At 39.3% G+C, this 18,565-nt stretch overlaps 1 pseudogene; it reads right to left on the bottom strand.

Annotated features, from left to right (window-relative positions):
* The window catches only part of LOC127619661 (tRNA dimethylallyltransferase-like), a 65,720-nt pseudogene that overhangs the window by 5,125 nt on the left and 42,030 nt on the right, over window positions 1–18,565 (bottom strand).

The raw sequence follows: 18,565 nt of genomic DNA, 5'->3' as shown, positions 1-18,565 counted from the left end.
CTTGAATAAGTGTTTGATCATTTTAGTATTTCATCATTCAAATTTACTTGCAAGCTAACAGTCTACTACAAAAACACTAATAACACTTATGTCATAACCATGATAAAGAGACAAAATCTCTTCCATGCAAATCTGAGTTTTTGTCCCATCCAGCCACAACAGGACATTTAGTCTGCTTGGTAGCCCTGCCCACCCTGAAAACGAATTGGTACAAATTCCCGCTCCACGTAGCTGCTTTTTAAACAAGTATCTTCTGATTGGCTGTGATTGTTTTATGTTGCGTTTCATATGTGGACAGAGAAACTGCTTGCCTATCAAATCTTTGTTGCCTTTCACCTGGTTAGAAAGCTGTGTTATTCAAAATCAACAACTTAAGAGATTACATGCAAAATGAAAGCTATATAAAGTAAATTTTCCTAACAATACTTGCACTTTAAACTTTAAAGATTTCCTGCCCGACCACTTTAACAAGACTATGTACTCAACCACTAGAGGTTGACCGATATATCTGTTTGCCGGTTAATCGGCACCGATAACAGATTTCGGCAACTTCCAGTTTTGTCAAAAATCCACACCGATAGTTTTTCACTGTTGAGTCTGGTGCTGGTGCTGCTGGGAAGGGTCCGCTGTTGTTATACAGTACGAGAGTGGCCTCTAGAGACTAAATAAAACTATCAATTCACTGATGCCTTGTGGTGTTTGTTTTGACATGCGAGACTTCACTCCGCATGGAGCAGAACACTTCAGATGCAGATTTAAAACATTAACAACAAAAAGGTATGTATACAGTACACTACAATACACGCTGTCATATAATTTTGAAGTAATTTGTTGACTAGATGCTGCATTAGTATAGATCAGCAGTTTGTTTGCCGACAAGGCTGAGAGGATGCTAACATTAAAAGCTAACCTCAAGCGTTTAGAACAATGTGACAAAAATACACACAAGTCCTACCCAAATGTTTAAATGTCACGATTGTTACATTTATTACCATCGATTTGCATTAGTTTATATCCAGCTGGTCACGTTTATGCATTTGTTCCCCACATACGTTTCATTCTGTTGTGTTTCGTCTGATTGAACAGCCCCTGGCCTGGGCTCATAGTCTGAGCTGCTTCACCACAGAGTTCAGCTTTAAAATCTATCGGTTGATTAATCGGTTATCGACAGGTACTGCCCAACTTAGTTATCATATCAGTAAAATCCACTATCGGTTGTACTCCATAAACCACATCAGGACTGCGAGAGAAGTTTCAGAATTTAGAGGACCTGCATTTTAACAAGGACCCTGCTGAAAATATAATAAAGCCCTAACACCTGTTTGCCTGAGGCAAATGCTCCACAAATTAAGCACTGTGACAAAAATCTGTACACATTTAAAAGATTTGTGAAAAATGGTCTAGATAGCTCTTACTTGAAATGGGACATTAAAAAAAATCAACTACACAAAAGAGTTCCATTTACATAAAATGCAAAGCACACAAAGAACATTATCTGTAACCACAATTGAACGTTCATTGCAGAATAAAATAAAATTCTTTGTCAAACAGTTCCTCCATGTCAAGCAAACAAGGAAATGACAGTTTCTATTTTGACCCTCAGCCAACCGCTGGTATAACGGCAAAAGCTATTTACTTCCTTATTACACTGTGTGCATTTCAATTAAAGTGAACTAAGATAACACAAATATAAGTATTACATATTCCTAAAACTCATTGTTGCTTTATGAATATTCAACAAGGCATCATACAAGAACTAATTAGTAATCCAAAACCTGAATAGCTGCCAAATAATACATGTATTTGACAAAAATTAATAAATCCTTTTACATTCATGAAAATGTGCTGGTACATGTTTTGCATTAGCATCAAATCCTTAGGTTTTCTTACACACAAGAGACTCAGCGTCCCACCTGGCTGGTGTAACGCATCTCCATACGCAAAACCTTGTTGCTTCATGCTTGCCATCACTTCTTATCAAAGACTGCTCTGCGGTCTTTGTCCTCTATTGTGCCTTTCAGAAAAGAATGGCAGCAGGTGGGCCAGCACTGAGACACCTGGCCTACTGGAGCCATGTGGGGAGTGGAAGAGCACTTTTCTTTATGCCTCTTTTCTGTACCTCTCTTTTAACTTTTCTCTCTCTTTTTATCTCTATGGGGTATAGAAAGGAGGGAGAATAGGGCAACGATAGCCATGTGGGGCAAACAGAGGCTGAACGGAGGTCTTCTAACCCTTTCCAAAATTTAAATCTCAGTGAAATCCAAGTAAAGCAATCTTGTTGGTCCTGAATGGTGGAAAATAGAACAAGGGTTTTAAACCACAGAGATCTCAAATATCTGTTTCTACAGTGCACCCCCGGCAGACAGCCATACAGCTGCCACCTTTCGAAGGGTGAAAAGACCCCTCGCTCACCAACTGGCAGAACGTATGGAGTTTCCACAGACATGTGCTTCAAGAAACATGTTGAGAAAACACACCTGCTGCCATTAGTGGGATAAGAAAGCCAAGATGTATGTATGCAAGGATTTCAGCACAGGGCATCTGTTGAGATGTAGGACAGCTGTAGAACTTTGTCAATCATCACTGCACATCTCAAACACAAGAGAGTTGGGAAATATACCCCTTTCAACCAAAATGGTGCTGGTGCTCATACCAGAACCGATGCTGAACTAGTCTCAGCCGGAAGATTGGTGAACCTCCTTCAAAACGAAATGAAAAGGCCAAACAACAACATAGTTGACTGTGTTCCCAAAAAACATAAGCCTCATGTTTCTTTGAATTTATAATTTGAATATGTATGTGGATTCTATTTTGCTTTTGTCTTGTCTCTGGATCTAATGTGAGTCACTCATTTGTTGTTGTTTTTTTTTATAACTTGACCTGGTTCGGACATTTCCATGCCCCCCAACCTCTGATGTTATCAGCTTCAAGTTCAAGACCAGCAAGTAGTAGGAGCCAGTTCAGAGCCAGTTTTCCCAGCCTTGAACAGCTTTATCTGCAGAGGATGCACACAGATCGGTTCCAGATTGGGTACTGGCTCTGGAAACAGCATTCCATAAATGGAAAATAGGCTTTCAGAGCAAGAGTTCAACAGGAAATGAGAAGGCAGAGAGATAGACATTGACACACCTAGAACCGTAATCATCAGACTTCCAGCTGTAGCTGACTGTCCAGCACCTCAACAGCGGTTTTCTCACTCATTTCACCACTCCATCTCATTTACAGTCGTTCATACATTTGTGGCTATTTTCTGTTATACAATCTGGAATTTCATGCTATCAAAAGGCTATTTAATAGTAAGTCTTCTGCTCTCCCAACACACATTTATGTATATAAACACATGCACATGTCGGTACATGGGTGGCTGAAAGAAGTCTTTCAGCGGGAATTTTGTGGAGCATAGGCCGCGTCCTGAGGTTAGTGGAATGTAAGGGGACACTTTTCTATGACACACCTGTTGTGCATCCAACTCAGGTTTCCCCTATCGTTGACAAAAGGCAGGAGGCTGTTATTTAACGCTCACATGGCCTCCCCGAGCCGTCAACAGAGCTGTTGTCACAGTAACCCCCCAAGCCGCATCCCAATCTCCATGGGGAATCACAGATGGAAACAGAGCTCAGGTTCACCCTTAACCCAAATTCAGCTTTGACCTTCTCCGTCAACATTTCTGAAATCTAATTTGCTGTATTCCCGCTTGATTTTAAATTGACTGAACACTTTCGACACTCTAAATAGGCATCTTACACGTTCCTATCCATCAAGCACTCCATCAGAGCTTTTTCTAGTGTGGCAGCACCCTCACCAAACCAGCAGCTGAAAATAGGGTGCAGGGTTAGGGTTGCTGCATTGAACGTAACTGTAAAAAGTAAACTGCACTGCAGTCCTTTCCAACACATGTGGGTTTACGTCAATTCCAAACAATTTCTGTTCTGTTGGCAATGTTCCCTTCTCATCTGTTCTGAGGTCATCTTGGGCTAACAGATCAATATAGTGATCTGTTCCAAAAGCAGAAAATAGAGAAACTGTTGATAGCCCCTGGAGGCCAGGAGGAGAACCATGAACTCAATTTGCCCTCCATGACCCCAACAGTCTTTGTCCTCAAGAGGCCTCCCAACAGACTCCAGCGACCTAACACCTATCTGAATTCCTGGTAGAAAGCTAATGCCTGCGGGATTAAACCTGTCAGCTGAGGGCCCCATGAGGCATTGCGAGGTGTGGGGTGCGAAGGGTGGGCTCAGTTAGGCCCATGACAGGCAGCCACTGGAGCTTAACCAGACCAAAAGCAGGTCAGGAGTCCAATTAAGGGAGCAAGAGTGAGGGAGATGGATGAAGGGGGTTCAACGAGTACAACAACAAGAGTTGAGATGTTTGGAGACCCACTGGCCAGGTGAACCTGTTGAGTAAGGTAACAGGTCTCTAGAAAGAGGTGCCATGCTACTTAGAAAGATAAAAAGTTGTTAAGAAATGCAAAGTAGAGGGACAATTCTGCTCACTGCTTATGTAATTACTTTCTGATGTCATTAGACAAAGCGGAAACTGGCACTGAAGATTGGAACTATGGACTCCCCATAGGTTTGATGAGAACTGTTGTACCAAAATACTTTTAGAAAATTAACAAAAAGCTCTTTCTTGCACAACCTGGTAGAAGTTTCCTCAGGTGTGCACCCTTTTTACCACATCAGTAGCCTATGTTAAACTCATGACATGATAAAAGGCTGTAGTGGAAGACCATATTCATGGGTGCTTCATCTAACGACAGCTACTAGTTTGTGTAGAGTCTGGCTGCATATGGCAGGACACAGCAATACACTTAAAGAGGGTTAGCCACTGTCTCATTCTAATCCAATTAGGGTTTACAGGATTGCTGGTAGTCTTTGTGGGGATGGGGAGCAGGGGGTAATCCAGGCCAAGATCCTCAGATACAGGGGTCAGAATTCAGGAAACGCTGGGATAACTTTGATGTGGTGCAGGCCCAGGGCATATTTGATAAATGGCCAATTTAGTCAGTGAGACAGTTCAGGGAGAAAGGACACAGCAATTTAAGCATCGAGTAAGAGAATAGCTTGTGGTTACTAGTGATGTGTCAGTATGATTTACAAATTGTCCACCAACCAACTAGTCGATTACTGAGGTTTGACTCATTTCTAAAAAAAATTGTTTTTATCATTTTTGCTTTGATTTTACATATTTTTTAAATATATATTTAGTGCTTTAAATGGAAGGAATTAAGAGATGCAACTTGGAGACATCTTTGGTCATTGCACTGCATCTCTTTTTTCTCAGCATTGAGAAGCACTGTGTCCAGTTAAAATAGCTAAACTTAAAAAAATGCATTGAAAATCAAAGCTTAAAGAAACCCAAAGTTTTCTGTTAAACTTTGTTTTCAACATTTAACACATACTGTATGAAGACTTGGTGGACACAACCCTTAATCAGCCTAATTACTTAGGCTATCCTTAAGGCAGACAAGTCTTTTAGTTCTTCAGACAAATTACTGTCTAGTAGGTTATGATAGTATATGCAGTTTTGTACATCCCTTATCGTTAGAGGAATGCTGTAATGATAGAGGGGGTTGAAAAAAATACGATGCAATGTGACAAAGAAAACCATAAAGGCATGCTTGCAACACATACTTGACCACCTTGGGCACACATTTCCTTTTAACTTTTAACAAAAAGAATTTAGTTGGCATGCTCACATTCTTTTGAAGCATCCTTCACCTCCTTTCTCTAGCTAAACTTTACACTCTGATGCTACAAACACACACAGCTGTTCTGCCAGTAAACAGCTCAATGATTTGGCCGTTGTAACTTGTTCGGACTAACCATGTCTTCAAACACTGAAGCTTTAAGACCATTTGATCTTTTAGCCACCCAAGGCCAGTAAATACTCAACCCTGAGCCTTGGAATTTTGAGGCTCTCTGTAAGGGAGGGGTAGGCCTTCAAACAAACACACACACAATTTCTACTCCGTTGTTTGTGTGAAGCCCATCTCGTTCAAACAGTCTACGATTACCTGACCACTGGTCCATGCTGAACAAAAACGGAAAAGAGACACATACGAATCCAGTAACCTCTAGTGGGATTGCAGCCAATATACAATCAAGCCACTAGTGTTTTCACATAAGCAGCCAATATGTGACATGCACCAATTAAGAAGTTGAGTGAAGTATAAACGAATTGATGCTGCGTTTTCCCTTGAGAGCAAGTATGATCCATATCCAGTGGCTCAGTGACAGTCTGAACAACCACAGCTGCAGTGTTATGGAGCATTTGGCAGTAGAGAAGATACACTCACAGACCATTAAACTTGTAAGTTTAAATTAACTATAACTTCCACACACTGTTGCCATAGAATGGTTCCTTAACTCTTTCCCCGCCAAACACGGAATTTTCCGGGTTTTATGAAAAAACGCTTCCCCGCCAAACACGGAATTTTCCGGGTATCCGTGTTTTAGGTGGTATACGGTAAGGAAGACCCGCGCGCAAGTTTTGAAAGAGTACGCAACTCTTTGATCAAAGAAACAGACTGCGATCGTCTCAAACGTGAAGTGGAACACCATACTAATACTAAAGCACTTGTTTGATAAACATGCCTTTTTATCAGCTTTTTGTCCGAAATGTTGTTTTTGAAAAACCTACCTCTGTTCAAATGGCAATAAAAAAAGAACAAATGAAGATAAAATAAAATCGTTTTTTTTTTTGCCTAAAAGCAGAGGCTCAGATCTTTATTTTGATGTATTGCATCTTCATATATTCATGGAAGAAAATATTCTGCGGGCCATTAAAATTTAGCGAAAATCGTCAAAAACCCTGGTGGTGGCTGGCAACTTTTTTTAAAAACGCTGGCGGGGAAAGAGTTAAAGAACTGTATGAAAAATTTATTTTCTGGTTTATCATTACGGTTCGGTTTTTAGAAATATGAAAAGATCTCACCATTTGACAGGTTGCTGAGGATAGTGAATGCAATAAAGAGAAAAAAAGTGAAAAACAAAGCAAGGGGCAGCTCAATGTCTCCATTAAAAGCCTCAGTCAGCCTCTCCCCTCAATCCACTTCCCCTTCACTCATTATATCCTCTTTCCGCTGGTGTCGCAGGCAGGTTGGCTTTGTAAGCATGTATGTGTGTCAGTTCTCACCCTTATGCAATCTCAAATTCGTATGACACAAAAAAAGTTATTTTGATAGACATAAGATGTAAATATATATCCGTTGGATGGAGTCCAACAATTTCAAGCTCCAAAAAGTACATAAATGCAGCAAGAGTAATCTATATGACTCGAAATTGTGTTTTGCAGAAAAAAGAATGTCATACAAATTTGAGACAGCATAAGGGTGAACAAAAGTTTAAAAGAATTATAATTTTTGGGTGAAATATTTGTTTAAAATAGATAATGTAAAGAATTCTTCATTTTTTTTACTAATGTAACATTTATCATTTTCCATTATAAAACATATAATCTAACTGTAAATTCTGATTGGATGTGCATTGTTGGGAGCCATTGTAAAATATAAAGAGGGTGTTAGAAGAATACCAATTTCTGTGCTAAAATCAATGTAATGCATGGATTCTTTTGGCTTATTGCTTTATACTAATGTATCAATCTATTAAAGGGTTTATATGTTGATTTCATTTAAGTATTTGACATAGAAACGCCATGTTTTGATTTATTAGAAAAAATGCCCTTAGTAGATAGAGAAACTCAGCAGCTGTTATAGCAGTGAAAGGCAGCATTTCTTAAATATGAAATATCTCAGAGAACAGATCGGCATCAAGCCAAGGCCAGCTGTCAAATCCTCTTTTGAAATGTGAAAGTCTCCCAACAAATACAGATGTTTGCTTAACAATAATAACTTGTATTTACCAGTTAGAAATAATGGATTTGTAACTGTTTGAGGCTGGAATATTGTGGTCCAAGGCATCTGAGCATGAACTTCAAATCATTGTTCGAGTTTAAATGCGTTGAATGTTTGAGCTCATTCAAGGACTGATTTGCCGACTTTTATAACAAAGCTTCATTGTCTACAGCTGTGACCCTCAAAGAGCGCGAGAAAGTCAAAGTGTTTTCATTCTAAGCATCTGAGGTTGTGTTTGGTCTCTTTTCCTTTTTGAAATCAGGGAAGGTTTTATAAATGTTCTCACGCAGAAATATTTCAAGACCATCAAGAGTTTCACACTTTGTATTTATTCTCAAGAACTGAATTGAATAAATCAAAATAAAAAAGATATTCATGTTTATGCTAAATTAAATTGTTGATGGATCCTTACCTTTGATCTTCAGTTTCTCACATTCTTTCTGACTAAAATTCTCACTTGCTGTCAGGTACTCGTGAAACTCTTTAAAGCCGATAGATTGGAATATGTCATGCTGATAGTCCTGATTGCAACACACAAATGAAAAAAGCTATGTTCCATATTTTAACTAAACTAGCTTTGTTAGAAAATAAATTAGTGCTATAAAATATTAAAGGTAAATAAATTCATGGATACATTTTTTTTTGTTATTCTGAAGAAAATGCCTTCCTTGCTTGCACATGCAAAACTCACCGCCACAAAGCTAAGCTATTTTGGGTTGCAATGAGGTAGTTAATATGTTCTGCGTGTTTGTAAGCTCAATGCCATGTTGCTAGGGTGTTCTGGAAGGTTGCTAGGTGGTTACAACAGGCAAAAGAGCCCATTCCCAAGTGTTCATAATATTACAGTCCTTAAATATGTCTCAGATCCCTGCTTTAACGCAAGTCTTTGTTTCTCCACCTATTTGTTTTCCTCTAGGTGAAATTCACAAGTCTGTTCACTTAGACAAGTAAAAGCACTCCTTTTCAAAACAACCTGCACTTTTTGAGCCATCATTCATGTCTGTAGCACAAACTGTTGGACGAGTTGTGTGCCCATGTTTAATACTTGGGGTTAGGGTGCTGCAATTTAAGAACAATATTAAAGTATTGCAACAAAAGACCCGAGTGAGCTCCAATATTTCAAAAGGAACACAATATTAGAGCAGGAATCGCGGTCACTGGGTTCACCAGAACACCAGCCCTGGGGTAACAGTGAGTTGTCATATAGCTCAGAAATTAAGCGGTCTCAGGGACACAGACAAAGCAGACTGGGGGAGGGGGTATCTATTGACAGAGCAAAGCAAGATAGACGCAGAGAGAGAGAGATGGAACGGAAAGGAGAGACAGGCCGAGTCTGACCTTCCTGCCTTATGACGGCTCCCGATGTAAAGTGAGACTGTTAGCGGAAGGGCGACAGATGCAGACAAAAAGGAGAGGAAAAGGGGGAGGTAGAGAGTGGGATGACGTGAGGAAAGGGAGAAAAGTGCCTGGGTGGCAAGATTGTGCCTGAAGATGGTCTGAGCAGGGAGGTGGTGGTACCACTGGCGGGAATGAGAGCTGGGCAGTCAGCCACTGGCTCATCAATCACCCAAAGCCACACCCAGAACGAACCAACCCCAGACACTGCTGTGTCATCAACATCTACACACACAGACAGACCGCACTGCAGCCCGTCGCCCAATAGCCTTACACAACCGAGCATGTGACAGCACTAACAATCAATAATTAATCACCTTATCTTCCAAATATTGTTAGTGTGCCGGTAAATACAGGCTAGAGTGCGGAATACTTCAAAACAACACTGTGTGATTCACTTTGATGTCCTGATCACTGTAGGATCTGAATCAAGATTTGAGTGATTTGCTGTGCCATATATCTAATGGCTGATGGTAATACTACACAGCTGCCAAATTCAATAACAGGCGTTTTAAGTCAGCATCAGACTGTTCTTATTTCTGAAGTGCCAGTGTTTCCTATTAATTGTCTAGACTGTGGCGGCCCGCCACAGTTTTACAATGAACCAAAAATATTTTTACACTTCTCACGATAACAAAAAAGATCTCTAACATTGTGTTTTGCGCCGTTGCTTCGACAAAGCATCTCTCACTCTCAGTCAGTCAGTCAATCTGCTAGCTAGTGATTGGTCATGATGTTGTCCAATAACTTTGCCACCTCACTATTCAATTAGTGAGGTGGCAAAGGTGGTGCTTTAATATGTTGCCAATATGTTTTGCTTTAGCGGTTAATCAGTTTAAAAACAGGTAACCCTCTCAGAGAAGTTGCGTCTTTAAATTAATTCCAATTAAATGTCGCATCCCACGACATTTTTTGAGCATTCCACCATGAGTTTTAGGTTTTAAAATGCTTTAAGTAAAAAAAAAAAAAAATCTAACTTTTAAAAGTGCACTCTTTTTCCTCATTAAAAAAGTTTAACTAGACATGAATTGTAATTTTGTAATACATGTAGGAAATCATGAGCACTAACATTAAAATGAAGACTCCAGTCATATAAGTAACCTCATAACAGCAGTTTTATTCTACATGGAGAGGGTCAACACATGGAGGCTGCCATGTTAGAATCACATGACCAGTTGAATACTACTCATTTAATCTCAGTAACCATCCTGATATTTGACACTTTCACTCATTGATTAAAGTAATCAAGGGTGACTGTGAATACAACATTTCTCCAAATGGCATCTGTAACAGAAAACTATTGATTTTAAATGATACTGCATCCAAGCCGCTAGGTGTCAGTGTAAGTCCAAGATAACACAATAAAACAAAAGTTACTAATTGAACATTTCAAAACACCTGTATTCAGTTCCATTCAACTCTGTCTTTAGACGGAGAAGATGGTCTTCTTTAAGGCAGTAGTACAGTTTCAATACAAGTTAAGCTCAATTAACAGTATTTGTGGGATAATATTGATTACTCATCCCTCCTTGACTTGCACATCGCAAGTATTAGCAACAGTAATGTTTGGATTTGTATGATGTAAACGGTAAATGGTCTGCACTTATATAGTATTTTTTTTAACCTCAGTGGTTTTCAAAGCACTTTGAAACTTTTGATACTGCGTATCATTCACCCATTCTCACACACACACACACACACACACACACACACACACACACACACAACAACAATGACGGCAGAACTGCCATGCATGGCGCTAGCCTACCATTGGGAGCAACTTGGGGTTCAGTGTTTTGCCCAAGGACACTTCGGCATGTGGAGTCATGTGGGCCAGGAATCGAACCACCAACCCTGCGATTAGTGGCAACCCACTCTACCACCTGAGCCACAGCCGCCCACATGCTTAAAGAAATCCTCTCATCATTTACACAATCTTGTGTAGTCTCAAACTTGTAAGACTTGCCTCCACAGAACAAAAATGATTATATTTTGAGAGAGATATTGATAGAAATATGTCTGTTTGTGACCAAATTTTCAAGGCAGCATAAAAGTAATGCATAAGACTCCAGTTCATGTCTTCCAAATCGATCCAATCGGTGTTGGGTGAGAATAGACCAAAATATAATTCAGCAGTCTCCTTGGAGATCATCGTGCCTAAAGTTAACGATGGCAATATGTACAGTAAAACGTTTATGCTGCATTTGTGTGCTTTTTGCTTCAAGGTTAGGCCACCATGCATTTGCAACAGACATCACATCTCTATTAAAATATCTTCTTTTGTGTTCCATGGAAGATAGAACGTCATATGAGTTTTGGGTAAGTAAATGATGAGAGACTGTTCATTTTTGGTTGAAGTATTTCTTTACCAAACAGTACTAATGATAAAGTGAGACAATTTTCCATTTTACTTAATTCATATAATTTTACATTCAGATCTAAATACACATGTGCAGATGATATTTATAGTCTTTATAAATCTGGGAGGCACAATTAAATGCAAAAGATTTAACAAATAATGAACCCTCGACAACACTCCTGGTCACACGAAAAGTCACGCAGCAGTACAGACCAATCCATTTCCTGGGAATTCAAAAGAATGCACATGTACAGGCAACCTCAGGTAACTCCACATACTCCTGATGTTAAAACATGTGTCATTTGACTTAGGTAGTCACTTTGCCAAATCCAGTGGACATCCACGTCAGTCATTGGGAGACATGTCGCATGTCAAAATCCTTGATTCCCTTCATTAAGTGGCAGAGACAATTAAGGCCAAATATGAAGCAGTTGATTGTGGTTAAGTATTTACTCAATGAATATTCAAGTTTCCTCCTACTCATAACCTTACAAGAGGTGACCAAGACAAAGAACATCAGGTGTGAACCTGCTAAAACACGTTGACTTAAAAGGTTTGATTTGCAGAACAGGTTCTGCCAGCGAAACTTAGCTTTCTTGTATTTCTTTGACTGTTAAAAAAAAAAACAGCTGTGCGTGTATGAGCCAGCAGAGTGAGCAAAAATGTACAGGGAGGGGGGGGTATATTTCATCAACACCATGTCATCATCAACAGCTCATCACTCACAAGCCTCGCACGGCAGTGTTTTCACTTTGAAGGATGCAGCGCATGCATTTATGAATTAAATCATATTCTATTGAAGTTTGATACATTAGGTCATATCACAATTTCTGTATTTATGCCCCAAATTTAAGAGCTCTTTAAATAAAAATGAATACTTTTGTTGTATTAAGATATTTAATATTTTTTTATGATTAAGACGTTTTAAGACTTTAAGGATCCGCGGGAACCCTGCCTGAATATTTGACTCAGTCTGAACTAGGGTTGCAGTGGTATACTATGGTATGAAAATTGACGATTATCATAGCATGTACTTTTACTTATCTATGGTATTGAGAAAAAATGCATCTGGTCGGAGAATCTCACCTGCGCGTGCGCATCTCCTTTCCTCCTCGACTGCCTGTCAATCTCGTCAACTTGCACCGCACACACGAAGTGGATTGTCAGATGAAGCGAGCGAGGCGGTCAGACATAAGGGAGTGTGTGTGTGAGTTAAAGCAGTGTTTCTCAACTGGTGGGTCGCAGGTCTATTCGAAAAGTGTCGCGGACAGCAGGAAAAGAACAATGCCATGGTTCTCCCATTGAAGATATTTCGGCGGCCACTCAAGTGATGACCTATTTAGGACTGCCGAGGCAGATTTAATCTCGCAATCAGCTAAAGGCTTCTCATCTGCACTTTGACGAGTGTAACAAACAGCTTGCGATCATGATCTGCTCTCTGATGCGCACATGCAACAACCGGGCTTTCCTCAATATTGCGGAGTGCAGACCTCAGAACTGATTTGACCAATTTCAATTCTAGTGAGATTTTTCTAGTCTTAAGCGTTATGGAGGATGTCAAGTCAAACCTCTCAAACAGAGGACATGCAAAACAGCACTGATGAGGAAAAGAGCAACACTGTGCTATGCGCTATTTTATTTTTTTTATTATTACACATAATCACCTTAACAAAATTGTTTCACGATTTTACATGAGTAAAAGTAACTTTTATATTTTGACAAAATGTTACAGTTTTATTTGAGATAATCTAAAGGTAGACCTCATTTTATATCAACAGTGGCAGTTGTAGTTAAAGTTTCAAGATGTGTTTTAGCTAATATTTATTTTTCATAAATACTGTAATTTATTATTATTATTACTATGAAGACTTTCCTCCTGTATAATGTGTGTGTTCTGTTTGAATGAGGTTTGAAATTAGGAAACAAACGGGATAATAATGGGCTCATATAAGTACATTTTTGACGTCAACAAACAGCATGTTATGGTTACATGCTATTTTTTCTTATCATGTTTATAATTTTGTTTATTATTATTATAGTTCTGTTAGCTTTCTTATTTATTCCATTTATTTTCAAAAGGGAGACTTTTCTTTTTACACACACTTCAAGTTTCAATTATAATAATGTGTTTGCTTAACCCCCCCAAAAAATCCCTTCTGTTTTTAAGTCATTGTAACTGATAATAATAATTGTGTAATAACGTATACAGATACCGTGAAATTTTCTGAGACTATTATCGTACCGTGAAAATCTCATACTGTTGCAACCCTAGTCTGAACTGAGCGAATAGCTCTTCTACTGCAACAGTGACACCGCAGATGAAGCAACACACAGGCTGGCATCAGTTAAACAAGCTCACCACGCAAATACCTCAGAAGAGGTGCAAATCGGCCCCTTGATACTGATCAGGCACCAATTGAAGCATGTGAAAAATAAAGCATGTAAAATGCTTGGAAACCACAGCGAACCGCAATTCTCCCAAACAGGTGGAGAAACAGATGCAGCCCCCCAAAAAAGCCTAAATTTACCAAAGCAAGACATAAGCATTCACACCCAAGGGCCATTCAACTTCAACACTAAGGGAAAAAACTTCAATGCAAAAAGTAAATTTACAGAAGACGGTATAGGTGCCGTGGCACAATGATTAAAGATGGGCTGGTAACCTAAAGGTTGTAGGTTTGAAGGTGCAATCCACTGAGCTCTTGACCGAGGCCCACAACATATGGTTACCAAGTTACTAATTAAGATGCTTATGGGGCTTTCCACTGCACGGTACAACTCGACATGACTCTGCTCGCTTTTTGGAGGTTTTCCACTGTGGATAGCACCTGGTAATTGTTTAGTACCACCTCGGTCGAGGTTCCAAGCGAGCAGAGACTAAATGTGATGTCAAAACCCTGCAGATCACTGATTGGTCAGAGAGAATAGTCACTACCAGCGTCACTGGATTTGCGACACGGGACATCAACCCGCTAGTTTTAAAGTTAGCAACAGCTATAACAGCATCATTTGTTCACGTGACTTTTGAATTGTAAAAAGAAATGGCTGTGTGCAAAACCATACCGTGGTCAATAAACAAGGTGCAGACGGTCCACTCGTTAGCTACGAACGGAACGAAACGAAACAAAAAAGTATTTCTAGAAGTGTCTCAGCTGTTGGCCACACACGGCCAGACCTACCAACAATGTAGGGAAAAGTAAAAAAAAAAAAAAAAAAACTAGAGTGACTAGAGATCCATTAAGGAAAAGTGGAAGTGGTTCGACCACCAAATGGATGCTATCTAGTCCTGCGAGCAATGGGAGGGAGAGTGACCTAGACTCAGCCACGGCTGGAGTCCACGATGGAGGATGGTACATTAACTCTATACTGTGCTTGAAAGCTTCACTTTATTTAGTTGGCCAACTACTGGAAAGCTTGCTTCTAAAACAACCAGACCAATTTATCCATTACACTGTTACACAACTGCTTTATGCAGCCCAATGAGCTAAGTAGCGAACATCTAGCGGTCGTGTTATTATTTATGGTCCATAACGTTTGTGTCACATTTAAGATGATTTCACGGCAGTAGAGGTGGTGCAACTATGATGATCAGCCTATAATCTCACCCACGTTGAGGTGGCACAAAACTGCAGTGGAAATCAAGCTCAGAAAAGTAAAGCGAGTAGAGTCCAACCGTAACGTGCAGTGGAAAAGTGCTATTAGTATCAGGGTTCCCACACTTTCAGAAAAATTAATTTCCATGATATTAAAATTTTTCTAGTAGTTTGCATTACTGGTTAAGGATTTTAACATTTCTAGTCAATTAAATATTTTAGAGCAGAGCATGACTAGAAAACTTTATATTAAGTATAGACATTTAAATAATTTTTCCATGCCTTTTTAAAGTTGAGACTATAGGCAGAGATCCAGACCAAGACAAAAAATAATGAGACCCAAACCAATGCCTCATTTATGTGGTCTCGAGAGGAAAAGTCCAAGAGTCCAGAACAATTCTGTAGGACAATAAAGCATTGCCACAGTGTCTTGCAACTACCTTGTAATCTTGTGTGCATCATAAGTGTGCAATATGTCTGCCATGTCAGGGTCCACCTCCACTAGCTTTCTGTGAAGTTCAGGTCCACACAGTTTCTAAAGCTCCACCTTTGATTCAGGTGCCCCGCCCCATTCTGACTCTGTGTCACTCCCGTGCTGCAGGTCAGACAGAGGTGGACTAATTTTAGATTATCTCTGCAAACAGATGCATAGAAAGACTCTAAAAGCCCTGTAATATTACAGAAACACATTTTTCATACTAACAGCATGTTTATTTCATATTTACCCCAGCGTCAATGAGCACTTTTAATAAAATGGACTCGATGTAGAAGTCGTGCATCCAACAATGGGCAGCTTTTTCCGCTGATGCATGTCTTCTGTGTGTCATATTAAGGAATCCAAATGCCAAGACAATGAATACATTTTCAAGTAAACATCCTATGACTTCACAGTTATAACTAATATACACCGATCAGCCATAACATTAAAAACATCTGCCTAGTATTGTGTAGGTCCCCCCTCGTGCCTCCAAAACAGCGTCAACCCGCATCTCACAATAGCATTCAGAGATGATATTCTTCTCATCACAATTGTACAGCAGGGTTATCTGAGTTACTGTACACTTTGTCAGTGCGAACCAGTCTGGCTTTTCTCTGTTGACCTCTCTCATCAACAAGGCATTTCCATCCACAGAACTGCTGCTCACTGGATGTTTTTTGTATTAGTCACCATTGAGAGTAAATTCTAGAGACTGTTATGTGTGAAAATCTGGCACCAACAATCATGCCACACACCAAATCACTGAGTTCACATACATAACATTAGGCAGGTGGTTTTAAATGTTGTGGCTGATCTGTAAATAAATTATGTATCACAATCATACATGTGGAATCGCTTGAGACTGGTATAACTGCAACTAAATGTACTGCTGATATAGTGCTCAAACAAAATGCAATATATTCTCAGATCCATAGCTATCACTAGCAATAATGCACTCTGTAATGTGATGTCATAAATCAAGGACTGGTGCCATGTGAGACTTGTCGGTTTGAGATTCTAATAAACAGCATCAGAAACTGCCGCCCTGGACCAATTAGATAGCTGCTTCAATAAGAAAAAACATATCAGCACTCCACCTCACTCAAGACGGACAAATACAATACAAATACAGACACACACAAATACATACACAAACACACATAATCTGGCCACATATGGTCCATTTCCACCTGCATCACTGTTCTCTCTAGGGAGGGAGGTGGAGAAAACAAGAGAGAGGAAGAGAGAAAAGCAGGGAGGGGCAGATACAGGCTGAGACAGAGGGGTGAAGTCAAATAAAGATACAGGAAGACATTAGTAAAGGGGTAGTGAAGTGATTGTGAGGGAGATACGGATGGAGAGAGACAGAAAAAGCAAAGTTGAGCATCTTTGAATGTGTACAACAGATGCATAAAAGAAGTTTCAGAGTATGGGTGCAGGAATTTGATAAATCATAATTGTTGATAATTTCCCTTGACACTGCAAACCATAGGAATTGCGATTGTTGAATAGTCAATCAACAAGGTTGCCAAGTTTATCTAGATTTTTTAAAATAGATTACTTTCTAAATTATATTTTTAACAGCCTTGCTTTCGCTAGCATTCTCAAAGCGTGATTTGCTTTAGCTATTAGATAGTTTGTACGATAAAACCTCTGAATCTCAGAAAAGTTTAAAGCCTTTAAAATGTCACCTTCTTTAAAGCACGGCCACGACAGCCACACAAATTCAGGCCACATAAAATTCTAATTACTTTCAACTTGACACAGCAAACTAAAAATGCTGCGGTTATAATGCAACACAATCAAAGTGAGATGCTCCAAAAGATGCCATCTAATGCATGTGTACAGTGATGAATCCGTAGACAAGCCTTTATAATAAATATAGCTCGGACAAATTGACCAATTGAATTGCTGTGGACTGTTGGCCAGCGATAGACTAATGTTCAATAATTTGGAAATAATATGAAGCCACTTTTTGTATTGTCTTATCAATGCTTTACTCATCAGTGACAATAATGTAATGCATTTTATTATTTATTATAATACAATATAATTATTATACTTATAATACAAATTAAATGTATTATTTAAATACTACTATTAATAAATTATTTTATCATAATACATAGATTTAATGTAATTTGGGGGCACTAAGCAAATATGTATTTAAATGATTAATTTTGATTAAAAAAATCTGCATATTGTATAATTAATTTACCGTAATTTCCGGACTATAAGCCGCAACTTTTTTCCCACGCTTTGAACCTCGCGGCTTATACAATGACGCGGCTAATATATGGATTTTTCCCGCTTTCAAATTTTATAAAAAAAAAAAAAAAAACATTCTGTGACGTGCTCAGTTTTTTGGCGGCATGACGCTTTCATTAGACCAATGAAATTGCCGAACGGGTTAAGGTCAAAACAACTTTTTTTGTTTACTGTTTAGATTAAATCGAGCACGCTCAAACTTCCCATCATTCTGATTACGGTAGTAATTTTGTCACCCTCACCATGGCAAAGACATGGAGAAACGCATATGATGCAGCTTTCAAGTTGAAGGCGATTGATCTGGCTGTTGGAAAAGGAAATAGAGCTGCTGCACGGGAGCTTGGTCTTAATGAGTCGATGATAAGACGTTGGAAACAGCAGCGTGAGGAATTGACTCAGTGCAAAAAGACAACTAAATCTGAGGCTATTCAACTCCGACACCGAAGGAGATGACTTCAGTGGTTTCAGTGCACAGGACGAGGAAGATAGTGACCAATGACTTTCTTGGTAGGCTACTGTTTACCGCAAATGTTTTATTACAAGCCGTGTGTGGCAGCGGGCGTGGTCAAGCGCCCGTCCGGGAGAAAGTGGTAAAAGCTACACTGCTAAATTATGTC

Source organism: Xyrauchen texanus, chromosome 26, assembly GCF_025860055.1.
Source record: "Xyrauchen texanus isolate HMW12.3.18 chromosome 26, RBS_HiC_50CHRs, whole genome shotgun sequence".
Lineage (NCBI taxonomy): Eukaryota > Metazoa > Chordata > Actinopteri > Cypriniformes > Catostomidae > Xyrauchen > Xyrauchen texanus.
The sequence above is the reverse complement of the archived record's forward strand: the minus strand, read 5'-3'. Positions and strand labels throughout refer to the sequence as shown.